This window comes from Amblyomma americanum, chromosome 5 (genome assembly GCF_052857255.1).
Source record: "Amblyomma americanum isolate KBUSLIRL-KWMA chromosome 5, ASM5285725v1, whole genome shotgun sequence".
Taxonomy (NCBI): Eukaryota; Metazoa; Arthropoda; class Arachnida; order Ixodida; family Ixodidae; genus Amblyomma; species Amblyomma americanum.
This window is the reverse complement of record NC_135501.1, coordinates 117,519,255-117,537,511: the sequence shown is the minus strand read 5'-3', so window position 1 is coordinate 117,537,511 and position 18,257 is coordinate 117,519,255. Positions and strand designations below refer to the sequence as shown.

Sequence of the window (18,257 nt, the reverse complement as noted above, 5' to 3'; positions counted from 1 at the left end):
ACAAGTTTTTGAAGTGATCTAGTGGCGGCTGTTGGCAATGGAAAGGAAATAGTATTGCTGTCGTCATGTAAAGCAAGGATTGTTTTGTTCACTTCGTGAGTAAATAAATGTTTAACATTTAAGTTTACACTACCAAATATTTGGCAGATATCTATTTGAAAAGTGTATATTGTAAGTAGAAAGCACATATAATGTGTATTTTGTTTCGAAAGCTTCAGAACGAAAACATTTTTGTGCGATGAATACAGAGCACGAAAGTCCAAATGTTTTCATTAGGAACGTCTATTTTAAGTTTAGAAGGCGTGAAGCTGAGTCTCCCACTCGCCGATTATTGGGCACACCAAAGTTCCAGCAGCAGCAGGAGTTATTATTAGAGCTTCCGAGTGGCCTAAGTTTTGGTAATCTCTCCGGTTTCGCCTGCATTAATTTCGCAGATAATTGAGCAGAAAAATTCCCCTTTCAGAAATTGTCATATTGGATCCTTGGGCAATCTTCAGTTCTAAAGATAATTTTTTTTGCGCAGCTGAACTGGTATAAAAGTGCGTTGCTCATTATACATAAGCCACCGCAGCGGTGGCCTAGTGGTTTGAGCATCCGCCTCGCATGCGGGAGGTGCGGGGTTCGATCCCCAGTGCCGCCGGGTGCCCACCGGTGATACAATGGGTACAAGCTTTCCCCTGCCTGGTTCTCGGCTTCTTTTTGGGTGAAATGCTTTGGATATGGGCCTCTAACCCCACCTTGTAACCCCACCTTGTGAGTAACCCCACCTTGTGAAATGGGGAACTACCTTGTGTCATTGCGCTCTTAGCCAAAGCTGCCCTTGCGCCATAAAAATTCATGATCATCATCATTCTTAGTAAGTCGTTCGAAAGTATACGCCATTTTGCTACATGCGACCACTGACACCACTCTTGCAATTCAATTTTGCGACTTGCATCCTTTTTTAAACAAAGGCTTAGATACTATCATCAACAAAAATAAACAAAAACAATAGAACTGATATGGCAACTCATAAACACAAACGTATTAGCTCCTGTACGGTAAATACAAGATAGCTGGACTATCGCTACTACAGGAGTGTTTTGGGCTTGTAAGTTTACTCAACCTCTTCTAGTATTGAGCTATCCCCTGTTGAGATGAATTTGTTGTGTGGAAGTGGTCAACGACATTCTCTACAAATGTGTTCACGTTACCGAAAGGTATTCCGCCATTAGCTGCAATCGTACTGATGCTTTCAAGTCGATCGTATTTTCATCAGAGGTCGGCGTAATATGAGCTTCCGAACGTCATATTGAGAACTTTTCCCCTACTGTCCTCTAAAGGCACGTGTGCCAGCATCGAGTTGAAGTCGCTTCAATCGCCAGCTGGCGCATCTCAAGGAGAGGGCATGCTCACTTGGAGATGAGCGTGTGCGTGTCGTCCGGCAGGTCGTAGTCCCATCCGTCGCAGGGCACCTCGACGCGGGAGCCGTTGAAGACGATGGTGGCCAGGTCGTACATGGTGCAGCGGCTGTGGTGCCTGTTTCCCTGGCCGTTCTCCACTACGGGGATGCTCACATTTAGCCACTGCTCGCGCGTCAGGTGGGCGAACAGCGCGAGTGGCTTGCACCAGTGGTCCACTGGCTGCGTCAGCACGTGAGCCGACCAGTAGTGGAACAGCACCTGCCCGGACGTGGCACCCAGACCGAGAATAAGAGGCACATTAATATTGCACAACACTTCGCAAGATTTAGCTCAGTGCAGACGATCATTCACAGTAATTAGAGATTAAGTCTCTGGAGATGATGCACTCAGTTGACCATAGACCTATACATATAATTTTGGTCACGACAAATTGCACGTTTACTTGATCAAGCCTACACGTATTGCCTTTTTCTTTGTTGCGACCACACGCCGCGTACAATGTGTTGTCTTCCTGTGTACCACGGGTTCCTATAGAAGGTACCGTAGCACGGGCGACAGTAAGAAAGATGGGCGGATGAGTTCTGGGAATTTGCATGGATAAAGACAGCGCAGGACAGGGTTAATTGGAGGTCTGCGAGAGGGGTTTCTCCGCGTGAAATGAACGTAGTTAGGGTGGTGAAGATTACGACTGTCATATACTACAATCACCCTCGCGTGCTAGGTCAGCTATCCGTGATGGCGGGACGCTTTCGATCAAAGGGTCATGAAGTAGGTAGTTCTGCCCTGCTGTCCGGATGCGCCATGCCGATGACCTGTGTTATAACCGCATAACGAGGACATGCCTCTATCCTCACGGATTATCTCTGTGCTCAGACGACGGTCTCACCATGGCGAGGGACAGGTGGGCGCAGAACAAGACCTTGTGCTGGAAGCGGCCGTGCCCGACCAGCTCCAGCAGGACCAGGTACTCCTGTAACAACTTGCCCGGCGGCAGGCAGCGAGCCAGCTCCACCGCCGACAGGGTGGTTTCCATCGAAGTGCCCTCCGGCACGTTCATCGCCCACTCGCGCCTGCTTAGACTGCTCCTGAAGAGGAGACATGCAGACATAACTAACTAGGCATACAGCACACGTTTGTCAAGAAACAAGCGAGTAATTTCTCATCAGCATCCAACCAGCGTAAAGGTTTTATGGTTTATGGGGGTTTAACGTCTCAAAGCAACTGAGGCTATGAGGGACGCCATAGTGAAGGGCTCCGGAAATTTCGACCACCTGGAGTTCTTTAACGTGCACTGGCATCGCACAGTACACTGCACTGGCATCGCACTGCCAGTGCATTACCATCGCGCACTGGCATCGCACCCGCCTCTATAATTTCGCCTACATTGATATTCGACCGCTGCGGCCGGGATGGAACCCGCGTCTTTCGGGCCAGTAGCCGAGCGCCATAACCGCTGAGCCACCGCGGCGTCCCCAGCGTAGAGGTATTAATTTCCGGCGGAGATCGAGAAGTGCCAACCGTATTTCCTTGAGCATTCCAGTGCAGCCTTAAAGCATGGCTGGTGACACCCCCCCCCTCCCCCAATGATTACCCCCTATCAGGTGTACAGGGCATAAAAGAACACGTCTTTGGGTAATGAAAGCCTATAACACTGAAGAAAAAACCAGTGAAAGTGTAATCAATAGAGTATAATTAGTGGTGTCACGTGCTTCAGCTTGTTCGTGAAAAGGGCTGGCTGCAACTCCTCGACACTGGGAAATCCGCTGAAACCGCAGGAGTGCCGCGTGTTGAGCCGCAGAGCCTGTTGTGGGCCTATCTTCGCCGCACGGCGTTTCTGCTGCCTCGTCTTCCCGCGTATTCCTTTGCGTTGCTGTTCCAAAGGGCTTCCGAGTCCGGAGGGACCGTGGCGCGACGCGATCGAAGAGGCAGCTTCTTCTTTTTCTTCACCCCAGGTATATGGCACAACCCACGCGGGGGTATTGGCCAAGGTGTAGTTGAAAAAACAAAAGTTTCCATGGAAGATGATGACAAAAATGTAGCACCAATCGTGAATTTTGAAAAATCAATAAATAAAAACAAGAGAACAATATTGACAGTTAAATAACAGACAGCATTTTGGTGAAAAAGAAGAGCTCGTAAAACTTTAAAAGAATTAGCACATCAACCTACCAGTTGCAATTATGTAACCGTGGAGAAACCCACAAATAGAACCGAATGCAAATCCCTTGGCGTTCGCACCAAACGATAATAATACTGGCAAAGATAAAGGGAGCCCTAACCTGGAGAGAGGGACCTCCAGGTAAATCTTTCTCTGAAGTGCGAACTTTGGGCAGTAGAGGAGAAAATGGTCTAAAGATTCAACTTTCCCACATGCGTCACATGGGTTCGTCGGTGTCAACCCACACCTGCATAGATATAAATTCAAACTTGGAATCCTGCACCGCAACCGCGTCATTGTTACCTCACACAGCCTGGATTTACACGAACGGACGTTCCAATTATATGCTAACTGCTGATAGTCAGTGGTATTTAGTGAGGTATCTCGTAACCTGGCTGATATATGTAGGAACCGCTGAAACCTGGAAATCGCCAGCAGGCTGAAATTCGGGACGGGATGTGTCACTGACCCGTCAAGAGCCGACCTTGCTAAGTAATCAGCCACCTCATTTGAATGAATACCTGCATGGCCAGGGACCCAGACAAAACGGACCATTTTCAAAGTGCATGGGACAAAAAATTGCAGGATACGGCTCAAAAAATCTTCTTTGGAAGTGTCAAGGGAGACTAAAACTGACAATCAATCAGCGAGAATAATAACATGAGACACATGGCATGGAATTTTGTGAAGGGCCATTCCAAGAGCCAAAAATTCCGCAAAAAAATATAGGAATATAATTTGGGACGCGGACGGAATAGCTCCATGCCAAATCCTGCGAAAAGATGCCAACTGCAGCTTTTTGGCAGTTGACGGAGGCATCGGTAGCAAACACCGTATGATGGGGGTATTTCTCTATGTGATCCGAGAGAATACCGTTTAAAATGTTTGCTGGCATGTGTTTCGCATGAGATGGGAAGATGTGGTCGAAATGGAATTCCACTGCTGCCGGCGTGTCATCAACCCACTGCAAAGAACTGAGATCAACACCAATTGGTGTTAAAAGGTTCTGCGTTAACATAATTTGTGGCATTTGATACCATGGCCAATGATGAGAAAAGAATAAGGCCGGCTGAGACACAAAAATAGGAGTACTGACATCAGTCACTGGGTCCATCGACCTCAGGAATGTTCGCACCGTGAGTATTTGAAAACGGGAAGTTAGATCAGGGATACGGGCTTCCAGATAAAGCAGGGCGTTTGAAACTGATTTTGGGAGACCAAGGAAGAGGCGGAGAGCGCGCCTTTCCAGTAAGATTAAGGGTTGAATCTTGTAGCTTGCGCTACCAGAGAACAGAATGCAACCAAATTCAAGTATAGGTCTTACGTAGGCTTTGTATAGTAACAATAACGTGTCGCGGCGAATCCCAAACTTTTTATTGGCGATTCTTGTCAGCCGGCCTAGTGCGCGTTCTCCTTTAAAAGCATTGTTCTTTATATGAAGGCTCCAATCTAATGCTGGGTGATAAGTAACACCCAGAGATTTTACGGATTCCACTTGTGGAGTCTGGAGAGAGCGATGGACTAATGAAATGTGCAAAGGCCTGTCTGGAGGAAATACCAAAACTCCGCATTTGTCTACATTCAGGGATAAATTAATACCCTGCAACCATACTCCAAGAGCATCCAAATATCCCTGCAGAATGTGGTCAAGGGAGTGGATATCCCTGGCCGAGGCGAAAAAACCTATGTCATCTGCATACACAAAAACTGTTATATTAGGACGAATGGGGATGCCACTGACCAAAATATTAAAAAGCAGAGGGGATAGCACCTATCCTTGCGGCACCCCTCTTGATTGATAATATGTATTTGAACATAGGGTTCCCTCGGCGCAGTAAAAGAATCTGTCCTTCAGAAATTCAGATATCCACGCATAAATGTAGGTTGGAGGATGTAACTGAGCAAGTCTGTTAAGTAAAATAGTATGCTCTACACTGTCATAGGCCTTTGCTACATCAAGAGTGACCAAAGCTGAAACTTCTCTTCTGCGTAGCGAGAGCCGGATTCTGCTCTCTAGATCCACATGAGCGGACCATATAGAGCATCCACGACGAAAGCCAATCTGGGCTGAGCTGAGACCTTTGATGTCATGAACATGTTTTGTGAGGCGACTGTGCACTATTCTTTCTATTAATTTGACTAAATTTGAAGTCAGCGCAATTGGCCGAATATTATCTAAGACGTATCCTTTTCCCACATCTTTCATTAATAAAATAATTTTCGCCGTCTTCCAAATGCTTGGAATCCATGCATTTTCCAGAGAAGCATTGACCATATCTAAGAGGGCGCTTGTAAACTCCTGGGCTAAAATTTTAATCACACCAACAGTGACACCATATGGTCCACGAGCTGCCGGATGCAACATTGCCAGGACTGAGAGGAGTTCTGATGCGTCAACCTCGGTATAATCTGAAGAGGGTGAAATTGTGCACAAAGGGACGTTTCTCTGCGTCTGGAAGCGTAACGCCAATCCCTGAGCAATACACTCCAGGCTCTCCTGAGCCTTTTGTGGCGATAACACTGTTGAACTAGTGAGAAGAGGGACGACAGAACTCTTGTTACGTTCCATGAATCTATACAGGGCTTTCCGATGACGAGGATTTGAAAGGTATGTGTTTAAATTTTGGTTGTACTCTCCTTGGCTTTTGCAAGTGTTCTTTTGAAAGATGCAGAGAAGAATTTGTAATTTAACCAATTAGCCGGACTCTGGTTGCTGGACAGCCTCTTCCAGGCCGCTTTTCTGTGACGATAGGCCTTCTCACGTTCTTCTGTCCACCAAGGAGACTGCTGGTTAGTAGAGGCTGCTGCGCGCACAGCGAATATTGAGTGGTCTATTGCATTTTGCAAAAATGAAACCGTCTGCTGAGCTCTGTCATCCCGGCTTGTATTAACTAAAGAGGCAAGTGAGGCGGACATCAGATTTTTATAAATTTTGTGGTTGACAAATTTATGGGTTACACAACTAGCTTTAAGAGGAGATAACCGGAGAGTGAAAGTTAAAAGAAAGTGATCACTATACGTACCCGAATCATCTGTCGACCAATCAGTCACATCTAGCCTACCTGCTGATAATGTTAAGTCAATGGCTGAGCGAGCAACCCCTCGCATAAAGGTTATTTCTCTAGAATTGCAGCAGCGTACAGCATTAGCAGACAGCCACGACCAAAGAAGCTGGCCGCAGGAATCAGTACGACTTCCCCAGTCACTATGGTGAGAATTAAAATCTCCTGCGATGACTGCACTGTTTGTGCCAGTCACCAAGCTGTCTAAACAGTCTGTCCTGTGTACACCAAAAGGAAAATAGACATTAGCAATTGTAATATCAGCACAATGCGGAAATGAAATTTTGATCGCTAAAAGCTCACAGTCAGGGAGAACAATTTTCTTAGAGATAGATGCCTGATGACAAATTTTTAGATAGCATGGTTACCAAGCCACCTCCCCTGCCAACATTTCGATCTGACCGGAAGACTTGAAAGTTTCTCATTGAAAATGATTTATACGGTGATAACCACGTTTCTTGTAAAAGTACAATATCAGGCTTATGCTTGTGAATAAGTATGTCTAGATCTGGAAGAGAAGACAAGACGGAACGGCAATTCCATTGTAATACTTTGATACCTGTCATGATTATTGACCAATTGAAGAGGCCGAAACCGCCTCTTTAAGGATATCAACATGGGGATGAAGTTTGGGTGGTCCCTTTTTAGCTTTCATCTGTGGAGAACTAGAATTAGATGGTGATGAGGAAGCACGGCGCTTCTGCGTAGGGCACGACATTTCGACATCTGTTGTGCAGATGTCACTGCGACATTCACTGCTAGGAACAGAGATGTTAGGTGGGACCTTGGGAGCATCAGAAGGTGATGTAGAGCGGCTAGCACTAGCTGCAGAAGCTGAAACAGATGCAGACGTTGCTGCCAGGACGGGTGTTGATGGTGACGCAGACTGAACTGCAACAAACTGAACCAACGCCTCAGAGAAAGTGTTTAGCATTCGCTCAACCACATTATCAAGAGCTTTTTCGACTGTGGTCACAATTGAGGCAGTCAAGTTGGACTCAATGTCCCCAACAGAAGCGTGCACGCGACTAGCATGTGAATCTTTTTTCCTGTTAAGAACAGCGTAAGCATCGGCTCTTGAGCACCGCTTCTCTTTGATAATGTCTAACAAGCTACGCTCTTCACTACGTTTTGCGCAGTTGGCATCATCAGCTGAGTGACTGTTGCTGCAGAGGCAACAATGAGGCTGCTCTGAGGTGCAGTGATCAGCAGAATGACCTTTTCCACATAAACGGCAGCGGGTCTCCGACTTGCATGCTTTGCCACTATGCCCGAACCGCCAACAGTTGGTGCATTGAAGAGGGCGGGGTTCTAGAGGGTCCACACGGTATACAATCGGCCAGATTTTTAGTTCAGCAGGGCAGGAAGAGCCAGCAAAAGTTGTTAATACAGACTCAGTAGCAACACGAGAGCCGTTTACCTCTCTACTGCAGCGGTAGACTGAAAGGACCCCAACGCCTGCATCCTGAAATTCCTGTAGAATTTCTTGCGGGGATGATGCTGGGTCGACCCCTCTTACAATACCCTTGACACATGCAAGCTGTTCGGGAATGAATGCTTTCACCGGCAGTGAGCTGAAATTTTTGCACTTAAGCAAGTCTGCAACACAAGCGATGTCCGAGGACTTGCACACAATTCCTCGACGGCCAAATGGACGCACCTCAGAGATCTGCAGGTATTGGGCAGTCAATAATCTTAGTTCTTGTTGAATTAGTTTGGGGGTTTTAATTTTGATCACACCCTCACCGGTTGGAACGATAGCCACGGGAACCGCATCCATGCCATTTTTGTGAAAGGACTCAAGTGGCAGGCTTTGGGCTGGCAAGCTGGCAAACCAAGCTGCCGACCCTCCACCTGGGGAGGTCAACGGCATCTCTCAGCAAAACGCACTCTCAGGTTCACATGAACTGCGTCTTAAACTACGCCTTGGCCAAAACCCCCCAACGTAGAACGGGCTCACCAAGGATGGACAAGCCGGAACCACCAGAAGATGGAGAAAACAGCAGCGGCTAGCAAGAACACATCAGCAACTTCTTCTGGGCCTCGTGCAGAGCGTTCAGCACTTCCTTTTCTCTTTCGTGCTATGCGCATGCGCTGGAAAACGGACCGAGTGCCTACGTACGCCTGCTGAAAAGTAGGGTAAATTTGCTAAGGTTAGTGCAGAGGGTAGCGTTAGCGTAAATAATATTGTACAAGTAAAAGAGAAAAAAAAGCAGCATTCGAGAATCACCTCGTTAATCAGCGTAAACGCAGTCATTTTTTTATATCTTCGTCATTTTTCACTCCTACCTGAATCCCTTCGGTATCGGTGCGGTTAAGCTCTCTACCCAGTGTAAGACAGTAATCGCGCCTTTCTTTGTCCTTGTAACTAATAAGCCACATCAAGACGTGCACTTTCTGTAGGTTCTGCAGAGGGAGGACGCTCATGCCTCGACCTATGACATGAATCAAATGCCGAGTCACCAGCGCTGCAAGTGATACTGCTGTTGTATTGTGGATTTTGGATTCAGTTTCAGTTTTTTTAATTCGACTGCCGCGGCTGAGATCCAATCCGCGTCTTTCGGCTGAGCAGCCGAGCGCCATACCACCGAGCCCCCCCCCCCCCCCCCCCCCCCGGCGGCTAAGCAGAATTAAAGTTGTTGGTCAACTCCACCCAACCTGTGAACCTCGTGTTCGTTCACTCACTTCATCCCGAGGCTCACACTACATTGCCGACGATGACGGTGCGTCGACACTGTACACTGGCGACGCAGCGTTCGGCCAACGTCCCCGGTCACAGCAGATTGTTTCTCAAGTTCTATAACTTGTTCGCAAAATTTTCCTCGTTGCTATTTCTCTAAGTATATCAAATAGGCTTCAATATTTATAGCATTCAGTTACACAGCCGCCTGCACGTCTGTTTCGACCACGTGTGAGCTCTGCGAGACATTCCTTTGTTCGTCGTGACCTGGCGTCGAGTGCAAGCAGGGAGCTATAGCAAGCGGAAATCTCACGACTGCTTACTAGAATGGATGCATTCGAGTATCAAATATTTTGCTCCTCTACTTTCTTCACCTTCATGTGTGTCAAGAAAGCTATTAATTTTTTTTCGAAGTTATCTGATCAGCAGCGTTGGAAACTGGCGTCCCGAAAGAACCGTCGTGCGAGTTGTATTCAGTGAATTGCGTTAAGAAATTCAAGAAAGAACTACGTCGATATTATTGTGTACAGTTCAAGAAAGCGTCACGCTATTTGGCTTGCACGCCATCCGAGCTCTAAACATCTTCACCGTTGCTACATTGTAATGCTTGCAAACAGTTGTGCAGCCTGAGTGAATACAGCTACTTTCAGTCGTGAACTGAATTTTGCAACGCTTTTCTCAACAGGAGTGGGTATCGCAAAAGGGTACCAAGTTTAAGTCAAAGTTCGAGGAAAGGCCCAGCCAGTTTCGGGGAAAGTGCGTCGTCTTGCACTTGCTATAAGGCGAAAGGCGTCCGAAGAGCTTCAAAGCTTACATTCTTGACAGCGCAAAAAAACGAGGACAAAAGCGAACGAGGAGACACAACACAAGCGCAGACTATCAACTGAACTTTTATTCACTGAAAGGAAGCTTTATAGGCGTGATAAAACACAAAAACAACAAAAGGAACCGCCACAATCGATGTACAAAGAAATCAATGATATTTCATTCCTGCGTGATAAGGAACACCACAGCAACAGGAAAACCAAATTCAATCACATCAGGCCAACTCCCCGTACTGTCTACTTGCCCCCAAGAAACTGCGCAGAAAAGGAACTTCCTTATCCTGCAGGCTGACCGACGGTGATGCGGCACACGCTTCTCTCTCTTTCTTAATCAAGTAAGCTTCTATCAGCTTCTATCAGCTATCCACACCAACTAGCCCAACTTTCTGTTCTTATTAGCTTCAAAGCCCACAACAAAATACAAACCTTGTACTTATAGCAATGCATTCCAACAAAGAGTATACGCATGCAAGGCATATAGCCACTGAGTGCAATTGACATCTAGCAGCTTGGGTACAATTCGAAAGCCTGCTTTTGTTTTAAAGGAAACACAGTTTTCTCTGGACCCTGAAAACTTCTCAGTCGTCGAGATGCTAGGTTGTGTCACCTGGAGAATGAAAAAAAACGGAGGGCTTACAAGTTGTGCAAGGGGTCTTCACATCCTGTCGTGAATTAGTCACCTATTGGATCTTTTTAATCGCATATTTCAAGTCGTACTTCTGCTTACAGTAGACAGGCTCTATGCCAACCTGATCAGCCACACTCGCGTAGTGAACCTACTGCGTCATCATCACGTGGAGCATTGAACCATTCGGGAGGAAGAATTTATTATTTTGTGTCTGCATCTGGACAGCCATTCGACGGGCTCAATGCGTCCAACGATTAAATTCAGCAGAATTGGCGCAAAGGTAGACATTTGGGCTAGTTGTTTGGGTTGCTATTAAAGAATCAGCGCAAAGGATGCGACAAGAAGGAGACAACAGGACGCGCGCTGACTCTCAAGTAACGTTTTATTTCAGAAGGCGGTAATATATGGGCTTTGAGGTCTTGAGAAGAAAGATAAAAATAAGACAACTGTAGCAACACAACTCATAATAAGAAGGCAAAAGGGAAGACCTATGTTTTGCTTGGCTGCTAACATTGGTGTGTGGTGTGTGTGTGGTAAGAAGAAAAACAAAAAAACACAAAAACAGAAACAAAAGGTCCAACAGAAAAGGTTTGTAAACAAGAAGGGTAACGTGCGGCTTAACGCGCCGGAAGGAACTGATGGTTAAGCATGTTTTCGCATGCGCACTTTTCGTGATCTTTCGTTAAAATGCGTCTTTGGTTAAGCAATGGAAAACAATAATCTCAATTGGCCTCGTGACTAGCAAGGTTGCAACCTGTTGTCGATGCAAGGGAATTGTGGAATCGGTGCCACTCCTGCAATCACTCTTTAGGGTTGTGACTTACAACTGGGAGAGCTTTCAGCCTCCTATTTTTCTGATGTACAGGGCTCCCTTTGGTGTGGTTATGAGCAAGTGAAACCTTTTGATCAATCTTACAGCTTTCTGCATACCCCTATTTCCGCAACCAGAAGAACCTAGTCAGTGCCTGGGGAGGCATGGCAACTCGGACAAAGCCGCCGCATCCATTACTTAAAGACAGTGTGATTTTCTGACCAGATGGCATGTGATAAGGCATTATTCTCCCGAACTGTTCGACCGTTATTTATGTTATTTTTTTCTATATTCATAAGTGCCTTTCTAAGGTATAGTTCGTATTACATAACGCTGAAGTAATGCTCAAGCATAACTTCTATATGCACCGCTGGACTTAACGGAAACACATAGCAGTTCTTCCCCTGCCAGGATACTCATTGAATCGGCTCCCATTTTCTGGAAAGTCAATATGAAGTTTCATAAAGGTGTAAACAACTGGTCGACTTCCTTTGTGCCTGAGCACTGCTGACAGCTGATGTGATATTGGAGTTCTGCCTTTGAAAAAGATTTGAAATTGTTTTTGAATAGCAGTCTTTGAAATATTGATTTCCCGTTCTGCATCTGCTGCGTTCGAAAAGTGCATTCTTTCCAAATTTATAACAAAATCGTGAAACGACTGGCCCATCTTGGGGTTTTTTAAGACACACACTCAAGCGTTTTGTGAAACACAGGCATGCAGGATATTTCTCACGCAGGCCAGCTATGAATTTGAATTTGAAACTCTATGCCCGCACACAAAACGGGCGCCACTGTGAACCCATATTTCGGCGAAGTGCGGACGCCTGATCTGTTTCGGAGGGCAGGATGCTGCGACGGGGGCTCGCTGTGGCCGCTGCTGTTCTCGTCCCGCTGTCGGTGCCACCAGCAGAACTGGCCACGAGCGGAACTCCTGGGCGTCTTCAGAAGGCTAGCTGCGCTGCTTGAAATTCCACTGGGTGCACTCGCCCCGCCGAAGAACCACCACGTCTGCGTTGCGTCCAGAATGCACACGACAGCCGTCTACGGCGGAGACGATGCGCTATGTCACGAGTGTTTCAATGGGCTGAAGGCTGGAAAAAGAAACAAAAGGAAGGAACGAGGGCCTTTAAAAAAATAAAAAGTTAAAACGTGGCAAAGGATCTCACACATCTTCCTAACACAATTTTGGGTCTCTATCGCTTTATAACTTCACTTTTAACTTCGTGCAAATTATCCAATAAATTCCGATAGCTGCCGTTCCTGAGCTGAGGAAAGTAACAGTTTCTTAGACAAACTCGCACGCTACATGGCCTCGCACCCTTTTAGATACAACATGAATTCCAACCTCTGACAATACCTTTTTGCCGTCACTTGATGAGAGTGTCACAGACATAATTATCTACTTCAAAATCGTAATAACTGCGCCATTGTTGCCATTAAGCACGTAGAAGCCAAGTGCCGTCTTAGAAGTACTTCCGTTTTCTCTCAAAGCGTTATCGTGCTTTTACCGCATGCAGCTGCCCAAGTTAATGGCAGGCACAAGGGGTTAGAGAAGAGGGATCGGTCACAACCGGCTCTCGGTCGAAATACTCAGCCTATAACCATATATTGCAACCTTTGGTCTTTTCAAGCGTTCTGCATACCTATAACAGTGATCCGTTCAAGTCGCTTCCACTATAAAGCATGCCATATTAAAGCTGATCTGCACCAGCAAGCCATGCTTTGGCAACGAAAGCCCACATACAACGATTAAGTATTGCAGAAAAGAATGATTTGGATCGCTTTGGATTTATTTCTTTTTTGCGAACCTTGCTGTTGTGACAGTGCAATCGCCCTCCTTTCACTTTTGGTCGTGGCAGTGTGTCGCACGGCTGGATCAGCAGTGCAGGTGGCTAACGTGGAAAGCCTTGCGTAAGGATAGTGGTGGCGTTAAATTACAAGGTACATTTCATGGGATCGAATCTAATCGCCCTAGGTGGGGATTTTCCAGATGACATCAGGGAGTAGTATATCTTAGAGCAAAGTAGGTAAAAATCGAATTTAGCTCTTTAAGGTTTGCGTGAAAGCCCCAAGAAAACTTTTTTTTCTGATATGTTTTCATAAGTTTTGGATGCCTAAGAAGTGGTGTCCCGAAATTCGGCGCACACACGGGACGCGGTGCGAAAAGAATCGTGCCCAAGGACGCCATGGAACGTACGAGAATCACGGAAAAAAATCCTGCGATTACCTCCAACATTCTTGGCAAACAGTTCGGGATATTGAAGTGTTGCAAGGTACATTTATGGAAATATTGAAGCTAAGGGTTCATTCTTTCGATGTTCAGCAAAATCATTATTTCAGAGGGTTTCCGACACTCGCATCGAACAGTGAAGACTGCCTTAGAAAACCAAACGGGAACGATTCGGATGACAGCAAAAATATTAGTAGGGAAAAAATTAAAGCCTGCCGACGGGAAATTGCAACTATATTGACTGTTATAGTGAAATCTTACAGTATATAAAAAAATGACGTTCATAAACTGGTTCCCGTTCAAAAATGCTTTTGTCCAGAATTGTTGGGTATGATACGCTTGAGCTCGCTATTGAGGCCCTCTAAACATTATCCGGAAGCGGCGGTGACAGACCAAATAAGGAACTCGAAGGTTCCCGAGCATTCACTGCCACCTGGCCAATGACGACGCAAACACCGGAGAGTAGGGGTCAGAACGCGGAAGTACCGTCGATTATACGTGCAGGTGCGCCCTTGCCTTCGCGGAATATGACTAACATACTCAACGTTTCGTATAACTGAAAGACGTCTTGTGCTGAAGGTCAATACGTGCCGTATTCATAAATGTTCCGGCTCGACTCCCGGGAAAATGCCACTCGCAAAGCCAAGGAACTGCGAGGGGACGAGCGCCAGCATTCGGGACGGTTTCATCGTTATCCCCCGGTCGTCCTGCTCTGGCAGTACCCAGTGGACAGTTTGTGTTTACTTGGTTTAACACTTTTGTGCATTAGTGTGCTATTATTCAAAGATCTCCCTTTTATTATAGCTTCCGTTACGTGTTGCTTTGCACCTATAGCATTGTCTTAGAGAACACATTGCATGTGTTCTTATTAACAGTTAGAGATTCATCTCTCGCTTCTGTCTTGCATAAGGCTTGTTTATGTGTTTGTGAACCTGTGACTGTGACCCAATTTCTGGCTCGCCACCGACGAAAGCTTGGCACCAGAAGACGAACCTGTTTTGTCACATAGTCGCGCTGAGTTGAGGGCATCCCCCTGAGATTTTAACAGCTATTGCCAGCACTTTCTAATGGCGACTGGGAGCGCGCACCACCATATGGTGACAGATGTCAGCGTCTCGAAACACTCCGCCCGAAAAGGCCATCAAAGGCAGCTTGTGTCATAAAGGCATAAAAGCAGCTTGCGCCCTTTCTCTCCTGAAATATCTGCTTGGCGTTTCATCGGCTTGCGGTTCCGGGGGTGGCGTTTAGATTACGCGGCATGAGGCTGCAGTCTTCCAGTGGATAGCCTGCTTTCAATTCTTGATTTAAACGCGGCAGAAACAGAACGGATTTTGCCTGGAGATTAAAGCACGATACGCCAAATATCAAGTTACATATTAAAGAGATGATTGGTACATAAACAGCTTTTGTTGTCATATGCGCAAAGAACTTACAAAACATCGAAATTATTTAGAAACGAACGCTAAAAGTATTTGCTCTGGGACGTACAAAATGAAATTGGTAGTGCGCACAAAAAACTTCAATGAAAGGAGAATTCAAATTACGTTGCATACGGCGGAAAGAAAATACTTCGCACAACCGTTATGGCTTATATTTTGGTGCTCGGTTGGCTTCTTTCTGCGTGTGACAACAGACACTTATACGCAGAAGTCGTCTGTGTAATAAATTGTTGAAAGTAGGGCACCATCCGACTAACTCCTTTCATGTTCCGTCTGAATTTTAGCATTTCAAAATCAAGATTGAGGAAAAGCGACTCCATCATGAAGGTTTATTTGAAGGTCGGCTGCTGCTACCTTGAGCGGCGGTCGGGACCAGTAATGGCGCTGACGTCAGAGAGCGGGTACATTCATGATGACATAATGGTGGTGCTTTAGAAGGGACGTATGTTCTTTTTTTCTTTTTAGCATCTGGTTTTTCACTCCACAGAATTTTGCCACCCAGCCCTTCTCTTTAAATTTAACAGATATTTATCAATTTTTCAGTATGTTGGCCGTATTGGCATAGTTTTTAAATTTATTATTCATATATTCGTCCCTCTCCTGGAAATAGTTGTGAAACAGATATATCATATCCTCGTTTCTTTCTGCATCAACCATGTTGACACAGAGCCCTGAGGTATCCTTGCTTAGCGGTTCCAGCTACATCGAAGACAAGACGAGTACTATATATAGAAGTGACTATGATTACTTTGGCATGTTACTGTCAGCGTCTGAATGTACTCATTGCTGGGCTGGTGGTTGTTCGATAATGGGCGTAGAGGGCGCCAGGAAGCCAGTACAACAAACACGAAAGGGACGAAGCGTGTCATTCATCTTCCCATTCATCTTCCTTTAATATCTTCCTAGATTCATCGTCTCAGCATTCGTAAGTTGTCTGTTGGGGAAGGAAATGACGCAGTATCTGTCTGACATCTCAGCGGACACCTCAACCGGGCCACAAGGGAAGGGATAAAGGGGGGACTGAGAGAAGAAAGGGAGAAGGAGGTGCCGTAGTGGAGGGCTCCGGAATAATTTCGACCACCGGGGGATCTTTAACGTGCACTGACACTGCACAGCACACGGGCGCCTTCGCGTTTCGCCACCATCGAAACGCGGCCGCCGCGGTGGGGTTCGAACCCGGGAGCTCCGGATCAGTAGCCGAGCCCCTTAACCACTGAGCCACCGCGGCGGGTAAACATGCAACCGTCTGGTTTTGCCTCGTGCGCCCCTCCCGAGACGCGAGTCTAGCTGCTGGTCCTTCCCTTCGTGCTAGTCAGCACCCTCGCTGCAACACGGCCGGCACCACGACCACTTGCCTCCAACTCGCCTTCGACCGTCGAAGCATCCGGGCTCAGCCTCCTCAGCGCCTCCTGGGCGTTGGCGCGCCGGTCTCGCTCCATGAGCCATCGCGGGGACTCGACGGCCAGAAGCAGCAGCGCCATTGTGAGTGCGGGCGGCACCGCGTTTCCCGTTTTAGCGGTGCTGCGAAGAAGCGGCGCTTATTCCGAGAAAGAGTTTATGGCTGGCAGCATACTGATATTTATTTTTTGAAACACCTGAAGGAACCGCAATTATTATTGCAGAGGGCAAATAATGCGTATATTTTCATACGGCGCACATGAAGAAAGAAGAGAAAATCTGTGATCGAGATCTTTTCCACAAAATTAATTAGCCATGTAACCTGCGAATGGAACTGAGAAATAAACTTAATGCACATACAGCTGGTACCTAATCACAGGCGAACCCAGAACAATACATAGCATATGTAGGACGATGAGGAGATCTTAGTTGGTTCGTAGGGCATATCTCTTAATCTACGATATACGTACAGTAGGGGTTACAGCTTTGGGGCGTTTATTCGTCACAACTGCCTTAGACATGCATAAATGGACCGCCGTATACCTCATAAACAAAGAGAACCGAGGCCGGTATACTTATCTTCTTTACAGAGCTGCACTCCAGTCTACTCTAGAGCACTGCAGGGACCGCATTCTGAGGAACGGGCCGGCCCCAACCGCCAAATTCAAAGGCCTAGTCAGGCCTAAGACCATGGCTTCAAGCCCGGGCCTGGCATGGGTTTAGTATATCACTACTGAGCCCGGCACTGCCGAGTGCCCTTAGAGCGAAAAGGCCTCAGCACTCCTATGCCTTTAGAACACATATGCATTAGTTTAGAACTCAAAACTCAAGAAGCGGCGGTCGTCGGAGAAAAGGCCACTGCACTCCCCCTGTCACGTCGCGCATTTGGGTTGTCCCTGTCTTGGCGGTCGTCGCTTCATGAGGCTTCTGTTCTAAATTCTTCTGTTATAAAATAGCTACGCGTGGTCAGAGATTAGGATTGAGGGCGCACGCTAGCCGACGACGGCAAAGGCAGCGCCAGGCGCGTGCGGGAGGGAGTTGGAGAGTTACGTGGATGTGCAACACCATCGCTACCGACCGTGGCCATCAACGGCAGTGCTTGAACACGGTCATAAAAACTACGGTAGCGAAACTTTATTAGGAATGTCAAGGCACGAATTAAAGCACGTTGCAAGTATGGCCTTAATTATGCATTCTGAGTGTACACCCACCGTGGATCAAGCTGGGCGATTTCGGCCGGTAGTGGAATGGCACTATGATGATGGAGCCCGTAGTCACAAGTGATGTTGCGGCGCTTATTGCATAAATAACCGGTATATATCAACTAAGAAGGATTAACACGGCTACGAACATCGTTAGACTGAAGTTAACAATTTGCGCATTCATGTCGAGGAAAACTATATGGGTGTGCAGCCGAATGATGAGGAACATACACGAGCAAACGTGGCGCTACCGGTCAAATTTCCGGCGAAACCAAGTGTGAAAGTTAAATTGAAATTTCGCAGCGCAGAATATATAAAATGAAATGGCAGCGTAACAATAGAGAAGACACAGTGAGTGGTATTAACTGCTTGCATGTCGGAGAAGCGCATGTGTATATCTTATGTAGCACAAGTCCTACAAA

General features: G+C 46.6%; 1 pseudogene; it reads right to left on the bottom strand.

Annotated features, from left to right (window-relative positions):
* LOC144132615 (beta-alanine transporter-like) overlaps positions 1-1,631 on the bottom strand; it is a 59,895-nt pseudogene extending 58,264 nt beyond the window's left edge.
* Positions 1,632-18,257: the final 16,626 nt, after the last annotated feature.